Here is a 15838-nt window from a genome sequence, read left to right as displayed (position 1 = left end):
CAGTTTTCACAACATATGATGCCTAGTGGTTGCCGGGGCCTCCAGCAACCTCTAAATTCACAATGCCACATTTGCCAGTTTTCCACATAGTTTTCGGTAATGTATCCCACATAAACACACCATGGTATCTTGAACTGTTTAATTCCTTACTAACAAACTTAACAAGATCGGTATTTGTGAGTGGTCGATCTGGTAGGACCGCTAATGGGCTTTTTTTAATTTATGAATAGACCAAACCCTTTCCTGTATGGTTTCAAGTATAGTCCTTTCCTGATGGCTGTGGCTTCCATCATGCGGTTATGTCTTCTTGACCCTTCTAACTGCACTTGGGAGCTTTGCTCACTCTTGACCAGCGAGGGACCCTACCGCCGACAGTGTGGAGAGTGCCGGGATGAGAAATGGAAGGAAACTGACAGATGTCTTGGGTATTGATAGAACTCGAGGTGCTTTAACCGATCCTCCTCTTCTTCTTCCCACACCTTTGTACTTCTGTGCGGTTTTAGCTGAATACATCGCTGTCAGGATACAGTTCTTTAAACAGCTCTGCTTCCTGCCCTTGTCCTTCTTCTTGCTTAGTGCACAATTTCCTCTCATGATTTTAGCAACTGCAAATGCTGCGATGCGTTGACCTGCTCCAATATCCTTTCGTCTCCATATCACCTAGGCCTTATCAGCTAAAATCCTATCTGCAATATGACGACTTGAGAAATCTTTATTTGCAGCATATGCAATGTCATGTTCTATACACACTTCGTCGAGCAGATTAAACCAATTTTCATTTCTGAACCTTTTTCACAGGTCCACAGTAGTGATACCCAGGGATGTGTAATTCCACTCGCAGTTTGTCTAGAATACTAACACCTCCTCTAATGCATCTCCTAGCATACATGTTATGCTGCTGCGGTGGTTGTGGACTGTGCGCCCCCATTACATAGCAAATCATTAGTGTCAATGAGATTTTCACTCTGCAGCGGAGTATGCGCTGATACGAAACTTCCTGGCAGCTTAAAACTGTGTGCTGGACAGAGACTCGAACTCAGGACCTTTGCCTTTCGCGGACGCGTGCTCTACCATCTGAGCTACCCAAGTGCGACTCACGTCCCGTCCTCAAAACTTTACTTCTAGATTAGATTAGATTAATACTTGTTCCATAGATCATGAATACGACACTTCGTAATGATGTGGAACGTGTCAGGTTAATAAAAGATGTCTGTGCAAGATATTGCATTACACAAAATATTGCACGACACTAATGTTTAAGCTAGTTTTGTTCCCCTCCCTGAATTTATATCTAAAAATTCAGCCAGTGAGTAGGAGTTGTCATCTAGAAATTCTTTTAATTTATTTTTAAATGTTGATTGACTATCTGTCAGGCTTTTGATGCTGTTTGGTAGATGACCAAAGACTTTTGTGGCAGCATAATTTACCCCTTTCTGTGCCAAAGTCAGATTTAACCCTGCATAGTGAAGATCATCCTTTCTCCTGGTGTTATAGCTATACACACTGCTATTACTTTTGAACTGGGTAGGATTATTAACAACAAATTTCATAAGTGAATATATATACTGTGAGGTTACTGTGAGGATCCCTAGATCCTTAACTAGATGTCTGCAGGATGACTGTGGGTGGGCTCCAGCAATTATTCTGATTACACGTTCTTGAGCAATGAATACTTTTGTACTCAACGATGAATTACCCCAGAATATGATGCCATACGAAAGCAGTGAATGAAAGTAGGCATAGTAAGCTAATTTACTGAGATTTCTGCCAGTACCTCGTCCCCTACCTTCCAAACTTTAGAGAAGCTTTCCTGCAAACCTTGCAGAAAGTATCATATCAGCGCACACGCCCCTGCAGAGTGAAAATCTCACTCTCGAAACATCTCCCAGGCTGTGGCTAAGCCATGTCTCCGCAATATCCTCTCTTTCAGGAGTCCTAGTTCTGCAAGGTTCACAGGAGAGCTTCTTTAAAGTTTGGAAGGTAGGAGACGAGGTACAGGCAGAAGTAAAGTTGTGAGGACGGATCATGAGTCGTGCTTGGGGTAGCTCAGATGCTTGGGGTAGCTCAGATGGTAGAGCATTTTCCCACGAAAGGCAAAGGTCCGGAGCTCAAGTCTTGGTCCGGCACACAGTTTTAATCTGCCAGAATGTATCAATCCAACTGTTTTGTGCACCAGGAAAACCAAGCCATTTGCCTAGTATTTTATTTCCCCCACGTCTCATGATTCTCTCCACGAGAAACACATCCGGTTCTGAGCTCATCTGCAACTCCTCAGTGTAGAAGCAACCTGCTATTTCTTTATCTTTACTATCCTTCAATATATAAGTTCTAGGATTCGTTCTTTGTACCTTTGAAACTGTAAATGTCTCCTTTCACCAGTTCAGTAGGTATGATTTCTCAAATGCCGTCTTGTGTTTTGAGATACATACCAAATTATCTACGTTAAATTTCTGTCTGCATTGATCCAGCATTTTAATTCGATAGTACACCGTATCCATGAGTCCATTATCATGAAAGTTGATTGGTCTCATTTTTATTCTGGTATGTTTGGTTCGGTTATACTGAGCAGCTATTTCTAGGAGGATATCTGTCCATTTGTATAAGCCTCAAAGGTTAAAACGCATCCACATTCTGTGTTTTTTGTTCTGTTCAGAAGTACCACATACTTGCTCCAGCTGAGTGAATATTGAGTAGTGATGTATTCTGTACAACTGCATTGCAGTCTTGAAATGCCTATTGCAAAAACCCCCGCCGTGATCGGTTTGGAGGTTGTCTGGGCATTGATTCGCCTTGTCTGTAACAAATGCTCAAAAATATCCACGACATTTCTACCCGTTTTTGTTTTAACAGGTAATACCAGGCAAATTTGGAGTATGTATCAATAACCATTGAAATATAATTATTTGAATCCATCATGTCTACAAGATCAGCTTACCATAAGTCTTCCAAACTCTTAATCATAACATGCCGGCAAAGGTATATATTGCGTGCTCGCTTGTCCAGTGCTAAAACTACTGTCTCCATACTTATTCGATGATACCTTTCTCTCTAACCTCAGTGGTTATTGAAACAGCCTCATTCAAATGAGTTGCAATACCTGCAGCAGCTGATGCCATGAGCAGCCATAGTCGACTGTTAGCTCGTTGGGGTTGCCATATACTGCGGGATTAGATTGTTCACTGTTTAATGCCTGTAACATTACAGGACATATTGGGACATATTGAAGTATTCGATACTGTAGACTTTTAGGGGATGTCGATACAGATATGCAAAATGTAAAGGGAAACTTTGGTGAAGTTTAAATATTGTACTGTGTCAATATTAGGACATTTTGCACAGAAAGAACAAAAATAGAATTAATGTAAATATATATTAGTGTTAGTTACCTATTTTCATTCAATTTTGTAATTATATTTCATTTTGTAAAAGAAAGACTCACTGTTTGCTGTAGCTCTGATTAATTGTATAAATTATCAGTTTTGAGCTAAATTATTTCGTATATGGACAAGATACTTTTAAAAACTCACCAGCTAAAGAGAAAGTCTGAAAATGAACGTTTAATGCACACCTCTGGAACTTTCTATGGAGAAATTCTATATTATGATCGCAAAAATACGAAAACGCGTGAAAACTGTTTCATAACCTAATTTCGAAAGACGATTTGTTTCAAGAAGTATTGCTAAAAAGATACTGGCAGAAGTAAAGCTGTGAGTACCGGCCGTGAGTCGTGCTTCGGTAGCTCAGTTGGTAGAGCGCTTGCCCACGAAAGGCAAAGGTCCCGAGTTCGAGTCTCGGTCGGGCACACAGTTTTAATCTGCCAGGAAGTTTCATATCAGCGCACACTCCGCTGCAGATTGAAAATCTCATTCTGGAAACATCCCCCAGGCTGTGGCTAAGCCATGTCTCCGCAATATCCTTTCTTTCAGGAGTGCTAGTTCTGCAAGTTTCGCAGGAGAGCTTCTGTAAAGTTTGGAAGGTAGGAGACGGATACTGGCAGAAGTAAAGCTGTGAGTACCGGGCGTGAGTCGTGCTTCGGTAGCTCAGATGGTAGAGTGCTTGCCCGCGAAAGGCAAAGGTCCCGAGTTCGAGTCTCGGTCGGGCACACAGTTTTAATCTGCCAGGAAGTTTCATATCAGCGCACACTCCGCTGCAGAGTGAAAAATCTCATTCTAGATTTATTTACGTTTTGAAACACGATTTAAATCATTTTACATATAAATAATTGTTCAAAATCACTCAATAAATATCCAGAATCAAATGTCAAGATATTCCTGAAAATATCGGTACAAATCTGGTGAAGGTTATCCAGAAGCTCGTAGAAAAATGTTATAAAATCGATTTGGAAATTATGCTTGTAAGAATTTATATGTACTGATCCTTTTACTTACTTTAATCTGTACTAAAATTCTGTAATGTCTAATTTAGTTTTGGGTCGTATTGTAAACAAAACATTGTTAAAGACTCTCATTGTTTGGAAAGATATTAATACACCTAGGAGTTGTCAGTTGCCAGTTCAGTTCGGGATATGCAATGCGGTTAGCTCTGAGAGTCGGTTGTTGAGTCTGTGAAGTCTGTCAGTTCTGTTTGTAAATAAACGTCTGTAATGAAGAATTACTTGTTGTCGTCAATATGAACTCAAGACCTTTTGCACGAAGCAGACACCTGCTAATGCAACGTTTTAATTTGGTGTTGAGGAGCTGAAATGTTATAATTTGGTGCAGAAAGTCCTGGGACGTTATAATTTGGTTGAGGAAGCTGGGATGTTATAATTTGGTGGAGGAAGCAGAGGATCTGACGACCACCCAGTGATTCTTCAAAATAAAATACGTCTCTTCTGGGATCACAAGAAGAAAATACGTCTGTTTTGGGACCACAAGAAGAGGATATACGACGGACCAGTCATTCTTCAGAAGTAAATACGTCGATTCTGGGGTCACAAGAAGAGGAGTGAATCAACCGAGCAAAACCATTCTGGAACTGAAGAAATTTCACAAAACACGGACACCAACGACCGCCGACGGACACTAAGATAAGTACCTGCTTCCTAAAATAATGGAAAAAGACGCAGATTTCAGTATTGACAGCGGTGTAGCGAGTACACCTATTAGGGAAAGTGCTTCTGACAGTGTAGGAATGTTGGAAATGTTAAAACAAATGTTTTCAGAGTTAAACTCCAAGATGGACGATTCTCGTGCCGAATTACGTCAACAAATTAAACAGACACAACAACAGATGGACAGGTCGATTTCGAAGGCTGTGTGTGATTTAAAATCAGAAATAAATTCAAATACAGAACAGATTGCTCACACTAATCAGGTTCTCGAAGAATGGCGAATTACTTTTGAGTCAACCCAAAGAGAACTTAGTTGTCGTGTGGACACGGTTGAGAGCAAAATTTCTGTCCTTGAAACTGATTTAAGTAACGAAATTTCAAATAACCAGTCAAAACTTAAAAAAGTTGTTGATTTTGTAAATGGGGAAAATTCTCAATTGAGAAATGAATTTGACCAGACAAAGCGATTTTTTGAAAGCGAAATTGAATCTTTCAAATTTGATTCTGTCAAAAAGGTCACAGAAATTTGTAGCAGAGTAGGTAATGTCGAAAAAACTGTAGACCGAAAATTTGTAGAAATACAAGGAACTATGTTGCAAAAAGGTTTTAGTAATAGTTGTAATGGGGTATGGGGAAATTTTCCCATTAAAACTTATCCCGGTGACAAGAATATACACCCAAAAGACTTCATGCAATTCTGCAAGGAGCAGTTCACGTCCATAATGACAGATAGTGTTAAGATAAAATTTGTAAAGAAATTACTTGATGGTGAGGCGCTTTCGTGGGCCAATCAGAATTGTTCAGCGGAAATGCCCTTTGAAGATTTCGAAAAATGTTTTCTAACCAAATTTTGGTCTGAAACTGTGCAAGCTCGAATCAAAAGTGAATTCTTGAATGGTCCTAGTTACAGAGAATCTGATGGGTCAATGAAAGCCTATTGTGAGAAACAGTTGCAAAAATTAGTGCATCTGGATAAGCCATTTGATGAGCTAACTCAAATTGATGCACTAAAACGGAGACTTCCGAAAAGAGTACAATGGGGTTTAGTATATGGTCCAGATGAGTCCGTAGAACAATTCTTGAAATATGTGGACAAACTTGATAGAGCCTTTGAACAAAACAACAGATTTAACGACTTTGTAGGTTCATCACACAGAGGGTGGGAACCGAACTGTGGAAATAATAACAGTAATAGTGAACGAAGAAACTTTAACAACAACAGGGATAATTATAATAGCAATGACAGAAGAAAATTTGGTAGGAATTATCAGCACTTTAATTCAAAAAGAGAATGGGAAAATCGAAACAGGTCCTGGGGTAATGACATGAGAGAAGGTAACCCGAGGCAGGGAAACAACAGACATAGGCCTTTAAACGACTAAATGCTCCACTGGGAGTCTGTCAGTTTGGGGCAAGGAATTTTCAAAATCAGGCTAATTTCACCCGGAACAGACAGCACTATAATCAGAGACCTAACCAGTATAGACAGTATGCTTATGATCGATCTGTAGATAGAGGTAATGAAAAAATTAAATTTGACAGGAAATTTTGGAATGTCATCAGAGAAAATACTAGAAACAACTGTAATAGGAACCAGGCTACCTTTGATGAAGTAGGCTTAGAAGATGATATAATTGCAAATTTATATAATCAAGAAGAAGCACCTAATGCTGAAATGAAAGGTAAGGATAACTTTGATAATTTTGGATTGTACAAACGTATGTGTGGTGATGTTTTAGATGTAAGTTGTCATAATGATGTTCGTACTGAAGTTTCTGGAAAGTCTAATATTCATGTGGATGTGGTTGGTGAAGATGGTGTTGTGAGTAATGTTGATGATACTAGTAGTGTTTGTAGTGTTAGCTCAGGCAATGATGATGATAATGTTGATGTTAAGGCTAATGGTGATTATGTACTAGAAGATTTTGATGGTGAATTGGATGGAATAGTTTATGTTGAAGTTAAGGAGGATGTTATAAGCAATAGTGTTGAGAATAGTTGTGCCAGGAACTCTAACTACATTCCACATGAGAATCAGATTGTGCCAGTTCAGCTTAGTAATACATCAGGAGACAGGGGGGTTGATTGTGCTGATGCATCTGAGATTATTTTGAAATCTGTTTGGGACAAATTTAAAGATTACAGTGATGACAATGATGTTAAGATCAAATTAAGGGAAGTTTGTGAACCAGTTTCTGCTTTTAAGCCTAATGAAATCATCAAACGGGGTACTAGTCAGGATGTGTGTGAGGTAAATAGTAATCCAGACATTCCAGTAAATTCCAGTAGACCTAGAAGTTTGAAGAAAGTATTGCCTAATAAAGAAAACCTAAATATGGAACAGAGGTATGATGAGATAGCAGAAGATCTTTTGTATGAAGAACAGGAAGAAAGGGAACACACCACTATTGGTAGTCCATACATAAAAATTAAAGCTGCAGGTTGGGAAGGGTATTGTTTGATTGACGCAGGGAGTCCAATTAGTGCCATTTCAAGCAAATTAAGATATATAATTAAGCATGATCCTGACTTTGTTGAATTACCAGTTGTTGGAATAAAAATTAGAGGCATTACCGGCAAACTGAGCAAAATTGTTAATAGACAGGTGTTGTTGTCCTTCAGTATAAATGATGTACAGTTTACTCAAGGATGTCTTGTAATAAGTGACCTAAATGAGAATGTACTGTTGGGTATGGACTGGATATTAAAAGCTAATGCAGCATTTGATTGGGAAAAGAGTTTGTTTACCTTTATTGATCCTAAGACGAGAGTATGTTCCAGTACTGACATGTTGGTTCAAAACTGTGCTGATAAGGGAATTGAAATTAGGGACGTTACATTTTCTAAAGACTGTGGTTATTGTGTAGAGGAAATTACTGAGGATTATGATGATGGAGAATATGGGGATATAGTTCAAGAAAAATTACGGGAATCAAATAATTTGAACCAAGAACAGAAGGTAGAGTTAGAAAGATTATTGTGGAATTACTGTGATGTTTTTGATGATAGACCTGGAAGAGTAAAGAATTATCAATGTAAACTCAGATTAAAACCACATGAGCCATTCTTTATAAAACCTTATAGTGTACCCATTGCAAAGAGAAAAGATGTAGAAAAGGAACTTCAAAAGATGGAAGAGTGGGGCATCATTGAGAGAAGTAAGAGCCAATACAATAATCCTTTGGTAGTGGTTGCAAAACGTGATGGCAGTGTCAGGCTTGTACTAGATTCAAGACACCTAAATAAGTATCTGGAAAGAGAGACCGATCATCCCGAGAATATAGACGAATTACTTCATAAATTTGAAAGAATGAAATACATGACCAGTTTAGATCTCACATCAGGATTTCACCAAGTAGAATTAGAAAATGATTCCAGAAAGTATACTGCCTTTTTGTATGTGGGAAGATGTTACCAGTATTGTGTGGTACCATTTGGGCTGAATGTCTCAGTAGCCGAATTCATTAGAGCACTTGACTTTGTTTTGGGAAAAGATCTTTTATCAAAATTAACTGTGTATGTAGATGACATTTTGATCACTGGAGAAACTTGGGAAGAACATGTTAATACTTTGAGGGAGGTTTGCAATAGATTAAGGAAAGGGGGAATGTCACTTAAATTATCTAAATGTAAGTTTGGTATGAAAAAATTGAAGTTTCTGGGGCACAGTATTTCTGAGGAAGGTATTTTGCCAGATCCTGAAAAACTCGAGGCAATTGCAAAATTCCCAATTCCAAAAACCAAGAAACAACTCAAGTCATTTTTCGGGATGTGCAGTTACTACAGAAAGTTCATTAGTACCCAAGCTCTAAGTGCTCCAAGTCTTAACAGATTGCTGAAGAAAAACGCAATGTGGGTTTGGGATCAGGAATGTGAAGCTGCTTTTGAAGAAATAAAAACACAGTTATGTAACAGTCAAATTTTGTACCGTCCTGATTTAAGTTTACCTTTTTACATTATGGCAGATAGTAGTGATAATGGCCTAGGTGCTCACCTTTTCCAAGAAGTAAATATAAATGGGAAAATAGAACACAGGCCTATTGCTTTTGCTAGTCGAACCTTGAAAAAACATGAGAGGCAATACACTGTTACCGAGAAAGAGCTTTTGGCCATTTACTGGGCATTTTCTAAATTCAGAAATTATTTATTGGGAAACCAGGTAGTTGTCTACACAGACCATAAGGCATTAATTTATATTCAAGAATGTAGGTTGCATCATGGAAGGATTACCAGGTGGGCACTCTTGTTACAACAATTTAATTACTCAATAAAATATCTTAGAGGACCCGATAATGTAGTTGCTGATGCTTTATCTAGACTACCTGTGGGGGGTGACTTTGAAGATGACAGTGGGGAATGTGAAAAAGAATTCAAAATTATGTATTTAAGAGGGGTGGACAATGAACAAGAAATCGGAGACATTTGTAATGACATCCGACAGAATCAGAACCACGATGAGAACTGTAAACTGGTCAAAAGTTATTTAGGGAAAAAGGGACATGAAAAAGTGGGAGATTATTACAAAATCTACAAGGGGATTCTATTCAAGAGAAACAGTGTAGATAGCGATGTATGGAAATTATGTTGGCCTGAACAGTACGTCAATGTACTCATCAAGTACATTCATGAAAGTTTTGGTCATTGTGGGATTCAAAAGTGTATCCAGAAAATCCAAGAAAATGTGTACTTTAACAACATAGCCAGGAGGGTTAGAAAAATTTTGATGGGTTGTGACAGGTGCCAAAGAGTAAAAGTATCCAACCAAACTTGTCGAGGATTGATGCAAAACATCTTACCAAAAGAACAACACGAGTTAGTCACTGTCGACTTATATGGACCATTACCGAAGACCAGAGGAGGCTATTGCTACATTTTTGTTATGGTTGATGTTTTTTTCAAAATTCATTAAGTTATACCCTCTTCGCAAGGCAAACAGTAAGAGCATTATTTCAAAAATCAGAGGAGACTATTTTGGCAGGGTTGGAAAACCTCAGAAAATCTTATCAGACAATGGGACTCAATTTACTTCTGGAGTATGGAAAGCTTTTGTTGAAGATGAAAATATAAGTCACATTCTTATTTCAGCTTATCATCTGTCAGGAAACCCTTCGGAGAGATACATGAGGGAAATTGGGCGATTCTTTAGAACCTACTGCAATACTGATCATGCTAGTTGGATTGACTATGTTGAGAAATTTGAAGATGTTGTGAACAGCCTACAGCATTCCTCAACAGGGTTTTCGCCTTATGAAATACAGTATAATAGCAAACCACCAGTTTCCAGTCTGCAAACCATTAAATACTCAAGAGAAAGAGGAAATAGTGAGAAAGACCATGAAATCTCAAGGTGATAAGAGGAAATGCAGACATGACAAAAGATTGAAGCCTATTCAATTTAAAATTGAAGACTTGGTCCTTGTTAAAACACAAGAGAAGTCTAAAGCCATCAGTGGTGAATTAAAAAAGTTTTTTGACATATACATTGGACCTTTCAAGATTCAGGACATTCCTCATCCGAATGCTTACCATCTAGTCTACCCAAATTCTGGCAGACTGTTTGGCCTACGAAACGTGACCGAACTGAAATTGTATAAAAAAATGTAAAAAAGTATTTTAGATAATAGATGTTTATAGACTTTTATATGTAATCTTACCAGGATATTTTTGTATACTTTGTTATGCTGTATTTATCTCATTCCTCAGGGGAGCATACATTCTTTGTGTGCTAAGTGTTTGGCGAGCACTAGGTCCCCTAGCTATGCAATTGTCATATTTCATTTTCGTATTCTAGCATTGCATCTTACACTTATTCTGTGATCCTGTATAATCAATTTTCTCCACCTGTCAGTCTATCCTCTCTTACCTTTAAGAAATTATTTAGGGTAAATTTTCTTGAGTAATTACACTTCAGAGAATTCAAATTTCTGTGTCCTTAAAAACCGGTCCTCCGACTATTAAATGCTTTTGCTAATGTTTAACTGGGTTTGACCACTGTATGCTGTATATTCATAGCGGACTGTGCTATTGCAGCCTGTGATAGCCTGCAGTGTATATGGAAACCATACGGACTGTGAAGATGAGACTGAAATACAGTGTGTGGCATTGAGGTATACCGACCTTCAAGGAAGAAGATCACCGACCTTCAAGAAAGAAGATCACCGGTCTTCAAGAAAGAAGACACCAAAGATATGTGTAAAACTTTTCTGTTTCGTAATGTAAGGACATCAACCCTTCCGTGTTTCACGAGGAAGTGCTGATGGGGGGGTTGTGTAACATTACAGGACACATTGGGACATATTGAAGTAGTCGATACTGTAGACTTTTAGGGGATGTCGATACAGATATGCAAAATGTAAAGGGAAACTTTGGTGATGTTTAAATATTGTACTGTGTCAATATTAGGACATTTTGCACAGAAAGAACAAAAATAGAATTAATGTAAATATATATTAGTGTTAGTAACCTATTTTAATTCAATTTTGTAATTATATTTCATTTTGTAAAAGAAAGACTCCCTGTTTGCTGTAGTTCTGATTAATTGTATAAATTAGTTTTGAGCTAAATTATTTCGTATAATATGGACAAGATACTTTTAAAAACTCACCAGCTAAAGAGAATGTCTGAAAATGAACGTTTAATGCACACTTCAAAAATACGAAAACTTGTGAAAACTGTTTCATAACCTAATTTCGAAAGACGATTTGTATCAAGAAGTATTGCTAAAAAGATTTATTTACGTTTTGAAACACGATTTAAATCATTTTACATATAAATAGTTGTTCAAAATCACTCAAGAAATATCCAGAATCAAATGTCAAGATATTTTTGGAAACATCGGTACAAATCTGGTGAAGGTTATCCAGAAGCTGGTAGAAAAATGTTATAAAATCTATTTGGAAATTATGCTTGTAAGAATTTATATGTACTGAACCTTTTACTTACTTTAATCTGTACTAAAATTCTGTAATGTCTAATTTAGTTTTGGGTCGTGAATTGCTATCGTATTGTAAACAAAACATTGTTAAAGACTCTCATTGTTTGGAAAGATATTAATACACCTAGGAGTTGTCAGTTGCCAGTTCAGTTCGGGATATGCAGTGCGGTTAGCTCTGAGAGTCGGTTGTTGAGTCTGTGAAGTCTGTCAGTTCTGTTTGTAAATAAACGTCTGTAATGAAGAATTACTTGTTGTCGCCAATATGAACTCAAGACCTTTTGCACGAAGCAGACACCTCCTAATGCAACGTTTTACTTCGGTGTTGAGGAGCTGAAATGTTATAATTTGGTGCAGAAAGTCCTGGGACGTTATAATTTGGTTGAGGAAGCTGGGATGTTATATGCCCAATGTCAATACCGTCACCACTGCTGCTGCTGTTATTGTTGTTTTCACCATCAAGTATTGGTTTTATATTTCTTGTTGCTCGGGTTTTTCACATTCTTATGTGCATCAGTCATGAGCAGTATTTCACAGTACTTTTCTCTATCATTAAGTGAATATTTTGTAAGTTTTTTGGTTTCACAGTACTTTTCTCTATCATTAAGTGAATATTTTGGAAGTTGTTTGGTAGGTCTTAGGAAAATAAGATTCATTAAGCCAGGTGTTTCCTCAAACCGCCTGTCACCAATCTATATTGTGTCATCAGTTACAGTTATAGGATGTGTACCCAACATGAACATGTACAGTCTTCCACTTCTAACATCTGTCTGACCATAGGCATGATGGATAATGAATTTGTCAATGGCAACACCATCATTATGGCGTGTTTTCGTGTACGCTGAGAGCTGTCTGAGAGATTCAGTAACTGGCTTAAATGTCTCACTCTTCATCTTCCTCCAGTGCCAATTTTCACACACCCATTTGAGTCACAGTTGCCGATGATGTGTTAATATTTACACATGCATGGGTTGTAGGTTGTGGATGCCCATCATTAGTAGTGTTTGGTGCACTGTGTGTTCAGACACACTCATACTCTTCCCAGTATTAAACTCTGTTGTTAGATCCTTTACAGTTCATCACCTGTCCTGTTTTACCAGTCTGTGTAGTCCGTGACATCTGACATCTGTAACGAGGGGTGGCTGCCCAAACCCATTATATCTGAACTTGGTTTCATGATATGTTGAAGACACTCGCTACACCACTCCTCAAAGATCTGACAAGTGAAGCAGTTTGTGAAATACTAAGACAAAGCTGTGAGGCTAACACAATCTGTCTTCAGTCACACTCAGATTACGTGCCTTCACAAATTCTGTACATGTATAGTACACATACTGATACTCCGTGTGTGTGTGTGTGTGTGTGTGTGTGTGTGTGTGTGTGTGTGTGTGTGTGTGTGTGTGTGTGTGTGTGTGTGTGTGTTTGTGTGTGTGTGTTTGTGTGTGTGTGTGTGTGTGTGTGTGTGTGTGTATGACCATCAGTCACTCCTCACAACAAGACGCTGCTATCGACTCGATGGGTTTGTACCGATAGTAGGTTGGTAGTCATACTTTTACTGATTGATCAATGTACATGTATCAGTGGACATCCATGGGGTCAGCCTAATTTGTGTGCTGAATACTTTTTCATTTGAGTGTTGAATATTTTTTTGTTGAAAGAGAATTTGTTATCAGATTTCAACTCGTTTAGCACCAGCTCTTTACATTTTCCACTCTGTATTTCTCACATGCAATACACTCCTCTTGTGTCAGACATCAGAAGCTTTCTGTACGTATGCAGACAGAGAGAGAGATAGGAGATGATCCACAGTTCATAATGAAGATGATTCACATGCTTGAAAACCAAGACTCTAATCATTCTGAAGGAGGTTAGCATTGATTGGTTACCTGTCAGTACTGTTTTAGAGACGTTAATTCACAATTGTACTGTGAAGCCGACCACGTTCTCTCTGCTAATGGGGCCAATATAATATCAATACACAGAGTGGGTGGCTCCCTCAGGGGACTCACCACTCCGGTGGCTACATACTTGGCAACCATGGGGCCATAGCCTTTGCAGCATTTTTAACTTTCCATGCCTATCCTCTTCCTATTCTTTTTCCCCTCCCATGGGGAACATGCTTGGGATGTTTTTGGAAGTGTTCTGCATTCTTTCGCTGATATCAGAATAGTCTTACCTTTGTTTTCCTCTCCCTTTTCCTTTCATTGTTTCCCTTCTTCTCTCGTTCCTCCGCTTTGGTGTTTGAGGTTCCTCTTCTTCTTCTTCCTTCCTGTGTGTTCCTGAAGGCTGGCCCATGCATCTGACGTGTAATAGGTGACTGGATAACGCGAAATTCCCAGCTCTGGGTCGACAGGTAGGGTTCGCATGTACCCCCTGGTACAGGCCAGGCCCAGGGAGAAGTGATTGTTTGAGCTGTAACCATCCCAAACTGCCAATTGGTCCCTCTGTCAGTTGTTTGGGAGCTGTGACCTGAAGTGTGAACAATCACCTAAGCTTGGGATGCCCTTGTAAAGGAAACCCCCTGATGAAAGGAGTATGTCATTACAGACACGCAATCGTGGAGGATTTCCTCACGATGAATCAATCATCTTCCCACTCAGCATCTACAAAATGTAAACGTAATGAGGCTAATGATTCAAAGACCCTTCCCACTGCGCCACGGTTCCTTATGGTCTCACATACTGAAGACCATCAGTCCTTAGACACTGTAAATCAGTTTATTATTCAGAAATCCTGCTCTTATTTACAGAATGGCACTTTGTTTTTGGAGACCAGTTCTGATTCTCAAGCACAGCTACTGTTTGCTGCCTCATTTCTCCACTGTTACCCCATCTGTGTCGACGCCCATCGAGCTTTGTATTTTGGCCTTGGTTAGACTGAATTCTTTCCGTGGTGTAATTTACACCAGGCTGCTTGACAATGTTACCTCTCTGATCAGGGAGTCATTGCCATTCATGTAATAAAAAAGGTACATTCCTCCTTAGTGCCTACCTGTGCTCTCCTTCTCACATTTGGTAGCGTGCTGGTTCCATCCAAGATGACTATGAAATTATCATAGTCCAGCCATACATTCCAAACCCAATGTGTTGCTACCAGTGTCATCATTTCAGCCACACTATAATCTCTTGTTGACATCCAGCCAAATGTGTATCATGTGGTAGTGATGCATGCGAGGTTGACTGTCCGCCTCCTCCCCACTGTATCAACTGCAATGATGGCCATGCCACTTCCTCTGGGGATTGTCCTGTGTATCTTGATGAGTGGGTTATCCAAGAGATTTGGTAAAGGAAAAGTGCCTTGTCCAGTATAGTCCTGTGCAGGCAGAATATTGTAATTTTTAATTGAAATTCACTTACCCAGTGTTGGCAAATAAGTATGCTAACTCGGTGTGTTTGTTGTTCATAAGTATGATATAGTGCTCGTTTCGATATGCATGTGTGTCTGAAGGAACATTGCACCATACTTCTGGACATCACAAGCACTGAATTACAACATTACAATGATAAGATTGCCATGGTTCGCAGGTTGTGCATGGAACCAGATTATTACAACTACTACAGAATTATGGCTAGTAGTTTTCTTCAGATTTTCATCAAGGCTGTCTCAGAGTCTGCAACAACTGTTGTAGCTGTGATACATAATATGGGTGTAAAAATGTCCACGTTTATGTTGATACAAATACATTTTGTGAAATAAGAGTAGATACTTTTTCTTCAACATCATATTTGTGATAGATGTTGCAGAGCCATTTCATAGCACGAGGTGTTGTACTATACAATGGACTGAGAAAAAAAAGTTCCTGTACTTGATTCTTCATAACTGATCAAAAGAGTGGCCTAACAATAACAAGCCAC

At 38.7% G+C, this 15838-nt stretch overlaps 1 non-coding gene across 1 annotated transcript; it reads left to right on the top strand.

Annotated features, from left to right (window-relative positions):
- Positions 1–3728: 3728 nt before the first annotated feature.
- Trnas-cga (transfer RNA serine (anticodon CGA)) lies at positions 3729–3803 on the top strand. Its single transcript has one exon. It is a non-coding gene; the product is annotated as a tRNA-Ser (tRNA).
- The last annotated feature ends 12035 nt before the right edge of the window (positions 3804–15838 follow it).

The sequence above is a fragment of the Schistocerca gregaria genome, chromosome 7, assembly GCF_023897955.1.
Source record: "Schistocerca gregaria isolate iqSchGreg1 chromosome 7, iqSchGreg1.2, whole genome shotgun sequence".
Classification (NCBI taxonomy): Eukaryota; Metazoa; Arthropoda; class Insecta; order Orthoptera; family Acrididae; genus Schistocerca; species Schistocerca gregaria.
The sequence above is the reverse complement of the archived record's forward strand: the minus strand, read 5'-3'. Positions and strand labels throughout refer to the sequence as shown.